Source organism: Gopherus flavomarginatus, chromosome 16 (genome assembly GCF_025201925.1).
Source record: "Gopherus flavomarginatus isolate rGopFla2 chromosome 16, rGopFla2.mat.asm, whole genome shotgun sequence".
Classification (NCBI taxonomy): Eukaryota; Metazoa; Chordata; order Testudines; family Testudinidae; genus Gopherus; species Gopherus flavomarginatus.
Genome location: NC_066632.1, coordinates 4,191,751 through 4,196,482, shown reverse-complemented (window position 1 = coordinate 4,196,482; position 4,732 = coordinate 4,191,751). Strand labels below are relative to the sequence as shown.

At 61.0% G+C, this 4,732-nt stretch overlaps 1 long non-coding RNA gene across 9 annotated transcripts; it reads left to right on the top strand.

Moving 5' to 3' along the window:
- Nucleotides 1-747: 747 nt before the first annotated feature.
- Nucleotides 748-3,088, top strand: LOC127035332 (uncharacterized). Of its 9 annotated transcripts, none has more exons than XR_007769704.1 (4): nt 748-1,841; nt 1,873-2,151; nt 2,245-2,461; nt 2,524-3,088. It is a non-coding gene; the product is annotated as an uncharacterized LOC127035332 (long non-coding RNA). The 9 variants fall into 9 exon arrangements; XR_007769708.1 differs by lacking the exon at nt 2,524-3,088 and having other exon boundaries at nt 748-1,779; nt 1,811-1,841; nt 1,966-2,151; nt 2,245-2,502; XR_007769703.1 differs by lacking the exon at nt 2,524-3,088 and having other exon boundaries at nt 748-1,779; nt 1,811-1,841; nt 1,935-2,151; nt 2,245-2,502.
- The last annotated feature ends 1,644 nt before the right edge of the window (nt 3,089-4,732 follow it).

Here is a 4,732-nt window from a genome sequence, read left to right as displayed (position 1 = left end):
CAGCCCTGGGCAGAGGGGGGTGAAATTCCACCCAGCAGGAGGCAGTGCTGTGCATGCACAGACCAGTCGCTCTGACATGTCGCATCCAGCAGGGGTCAGCATGACATGCACACAGCAGCCCCCCTAGACCCACCTCTCTCCACACACACACACACACACACACACACACGAGCTGCTCTGACGTATCCCATCCAGCAGGGGGCAGCATGACATGCACACAGTAGGCCCCCCTACACCTACCTCTCTCCACACACACACACACACACACACACACACACACACTCACACACGAGCTGCTCTGATGTATCCCATCCAGCAGGGGGCAGCATTATGCAGCCCCACTGGGTCCCCCGCCCCTCCCAGCACGTAGGAGTGACTGTCCATCCAGCAGGGGACAGCGTTTTACACACACACACACACACACACACACACACACACACACACACACACACAGAGTGCTTCCCCCTCCCCCAACCTTGGGCAGAGGTGCCATTGTAACCTGCAGGGGGCAGCCTCACCCAGCTGCATGCGCACTGCCCCCCCACATTACATACTTGAGCATGTGAAATTTCATCCACTAGGGGGCAGCACACCTCCCATCCCTCTCTTCAGCTCCCCTAGTGGTGCCCTGGGCCACGCACCAGGGAAAGCGTCGGCCTCTTTTGCACGGGGACGGTTTTAACTTGGGTCCGTTACAGACTCTGCCTAGTTTTCTATGGCCCATGTGGGGGCCCCACCCCTCAGGTACCGAGGCAGGGCATTGCCCCACACACACACACACACACACACAGCGGGGAGGGTGGATCCCACAGGCAGGAGCCGCAAGGGCTAATATTCTTGCATTACGATTTTGTGTCAGGGTTTTGTTACGGCTCCCGCCTGCGGGCTCCCCGCTTCTTTGCACCGGCTCCATTGGGATCTGCCTGGATCCTTTCCCCAGGTTCCGGGTTGCAATCTCTTCCCAGCACCACCCCATCACTACGGCCACATCAGTCACCATCTCGACCCTCTAGCAGACCCCCCCCCCCCGCCTGCCCAGACCTTGGACACTGACATTTTTCCACGGGGCCGCCCAGAGGATTCAGGGGGCCTGGGCAAAGCAGGGGAGTTGCGGTGCTTGTACTCACCAGGTGGCGGTCCTGGTCTCTGGCAGCATTTCGGCGATGGGGAGCCCTTCAGTCGCTCTGCAGCTTCGGCAGCACTGAAGGGCCCCCCGCTGCCGAAATGCCAGCCGAAGACCCGCAGCGCCACCGGGCCAGGGCTCGCGGGCCCCCTGCGGGGGCTGGGGCACTTATCCCCCCGCTCTGGGCGGCCCTGTTTTTCTACATCAATCCTTGGCCGGCCTGCTCTGCTCCCGTGCTGCTGACGCCAGCTCCGAGCCAAGGCCGTAGGGGGTTACAGAACACTTCTGTCCTGCGAGGGTGTTCTGGACTCCCCGGGGGAAGGGGGACCCTAGAGAAGACCAGAAGAATGGCCCAGACTAGGTCAGCCCTATGGTCCGTCCAGCCCAGTGTCCTGTCTTCCGACAGTGGCCGGTGCCAGGAGCTTCAGAGGGAACGAACAGACCCGAGTGATTAGCAAGTGATCCAGCTCCTGGCCTCAGTGCTTAATTTGTGATGAAAGAGGAGCTGGCGCTCAAGCAAATTTTTTTTTTTTACTTTCATAACGGATGCAGCAAGCCCCAAGGTGCCGGGGCTCTGAACGGCCAGGACCAGAGGTGCCGGGGCTCTGAACGGCCAGACCCAGAGGTGCCGGGGCTCTGAACGGCCAGGCCCAGAGGTGCCGGGGCTCTCAACGGCCAGACCCAGAGGTGCCGGGGCTCTGAACGGCCAGGCCCAGAGGTGCCGGGGCTCTCAACGGCCAGACCCAGAGGTGCCGGGGCTCTGAACTGCCAGGCCCAGAGGTGCCGGGGCTCTGAACTGCCAGGCCCAGAGGTGCCGGGGCTCTGGACGGCCAGACCCAGAGGTGCCGGGGCTCTGGACGGCCAGGCCTAGAGGTGCCGGGGCTCTGGACGGCCAGACCCAGAGGTGTCGGGGCTCTGGACGGCCAGACCCAGAGGTGTCGGGGCTCTGGACGGCAGAGCCCAGAGGTATCGGGGCTATGAACTGCCAGGTCCAGAGATACCGGGGCCTTGGAAAGCAGAGCCCAGAGGTGCCGAGGCTCTGAACGGCGAGACCCAGAGGTGTCGGGGCTCTGGACGGCGAGACCCAGAGGTGTCAGGGCTCTGGACGGCAGAGCCCAGAGGTGTCGGGGCTATGAACTGCCAGGTCCAGAGATACCGGGGCCTTGGAAAGCAGAGCCCAGAGGTGCCGGGGCTCTGAACGGCCAGACCCAGAGGTGCCGGGGCTCTGAACGGCCAGACCCAGAGGTGTCGGGGCTCTGGACGGCAGAGCCCAGAGGTGTCGGGGCTATGAACTGCCTGGTCCAGAGATACTGGGGCCTTGGAAAGCAGAGCCCAGAGGTGTCGGGGCTATGAACTGCCAGGCTTAGAGGTGCTGGGGCTCTGGACCGCAGAGCCCAGAGGTGTCAGGGCTCTGAACTGCCAGGCCCAGGCTCTGGACGGCTGAGACCAGAGGTGCCGGGGCTCTGGACGGCCAGGCCCTGACACAGCTGCCTGTTGTCCAGTCTACACTTCTGGCAGCCAGAGGCCCAGGGACTGAGTGGGGTGTGGGATTGATTTGTGTTGCGGGGGGCGAGGGGGATCAGTGTGGTGAGTTCCCCCAGTAAAACCAGAGCGGAAGTCTGAGTGGAACCCCCCCCGCTGGGTCATTGGCTGGGACCAAACCTGGGACCTATGGATTCAAAAAGCAGGCGCCTCTGCTAATTAACCCAAAAGACCAGACTCGCAGTAGCTGACTCCTGAGGCACCAAACAAAGTCTGACCAGTAGAGGGCAGCAGAGAGATTTGGGGCACCCCCCCCACCCCCAGGCAATATTTGGTGAGTGCTGGGGGTGGTGGGAGGCAGGAAGGATTCCCCCTCTCTCCACTGAGATCATGGGGCTGTGTATGGGCAGGCTGTGGGGAGGGGCCTGATCCCAGAAGGTAAGAGCAGGTGCTGAGCAGCTGAGGACTGGGGAAGTAGTGACACGGGTGGGGAAGGAGCACATGGGGGCGGGGGGGAGGAGACAGGACACTGCAAACTCCTGGCATTGTTTGAAGTTTATTATTATTGTTTGAATCTTATTTAATTCCCCCCCTTCTCTGCTCGAGGTTCATGTGATGAGAGGGACAAAGGGTTAAGGAGACAGTAGGGGGCAGAGGCAGGTTCTTGGGGAGGGCAGAAACAGCCCCTCCCAGTATGGGGCAGAAGAATAACGGCCCTCCCCCAGTGTGGGGCAAACAGGCTTCCCAAGGGGCAACGGGTCCCTCTCCAGCAGGGGGCGCTGTGAGCACACTGGCCCTATGGAAGGGCCGAGTTCGAGTTTCGCCATCCTAGCCTTTCCCCTTGGAGCCGAGGACGCCTGACCCCGAGATGGAGCTACGTGGTGCCTTGCAGCATGATCAGTACCCAGTGGGAAGAGCAGGGCCTGGCTCTGCCCCCTGCCAATGGGCTGGCTGCAGGGCTGGCTGGCAGGCCTGACTCTGCGCCCAGGGGGGCTGCCACTTCAAAGGGAAAAAAGAGCTAATAAAGTTTTATAAACTGTCCTCCTTGTTCTGTTGCCGGAGGGAGCTGGGGGGATTTTAATGGGGGTGGGGGGCTGGAATAGCTTCATGCACCAGATCAGCCAGGCCCCCCAGGGGACCCGAGCAGCTGGGCCTCTCTCAGCTCCCAGGACAGAGCATTGCCGCCCCATGGCCGTGAAACAACCGGCTCCATTATCCTCCGCAGCCTCCATTCAAGTCCCAGTTCTGCCCCCAGATTCCCTACCAGCCCTTGAACTGGTCAGGCCAGCTGGGCCTCAGTTTCCTCAGAGCAATCCCTCCTTTCACCCCCCACCCCCCTTGTTTAACGGGGTAGCTCTTCCATGCAGGGGCTGCATCTCTAGAGGTGTATCCTGTGCCGAGACCATGTCACAGGTAGCAGGGTTGGGATTTCTGCCAGTAGGGGGCAGTGTGACGCCCAGGGGTATTCCAGCCAGCTACACACAGTTTCAGCAGTGGGGAGCGAGCCGGAGCCCTGGCTCCTGTGTCAGTCCAGCTATTGGGGGTGGATCCTCAGGGTGCCTGGGTGCCATTGGGGTTCAGATAACCATGGCAACAAGAGATCCCCACCCCTGACTTGCACTGACCCCCAAGATTATGCTGAATCCTACAGGGCACAGATTTGACCAGGGTGACTCCCGCCTGGATCAGCCACACTCCCGTCTAAGATCAAGAAGGAGGCAAGATGAGAGTTCAAGTCCTGCCTCTAACACAGACTTCTTGGGTTGCGTTGCTGTAATCGCTCTATGCCTCAGTTTCCCCCCAGTCTGCAAAATAGTGGAAAATGACCCTGACCTGCCTTGGGGTAGGTTCATTCTGAGGCACTATGAGGATGGGGTGCCACATAAGGGCCAGCCTGGAGCTCCGGGGCCTGCAGGAGCCAGCGCCTGTGGGCGAGTGGGCAACTCCCTCCTCTCCGACACACGGGCTCCCTCCTTGCCGACACGCTGGTGCAAATCACTAGAGCTCTGCATGTGCATCTTTACAGCAGGACGGCTGGAACCAGACCATCACCCTCATAAAGCAGGGGCCCCTATTGCTCGAGCTATCAGGGACTCTCCTTCAGCTGTTAGCTCTACAGGGACTATG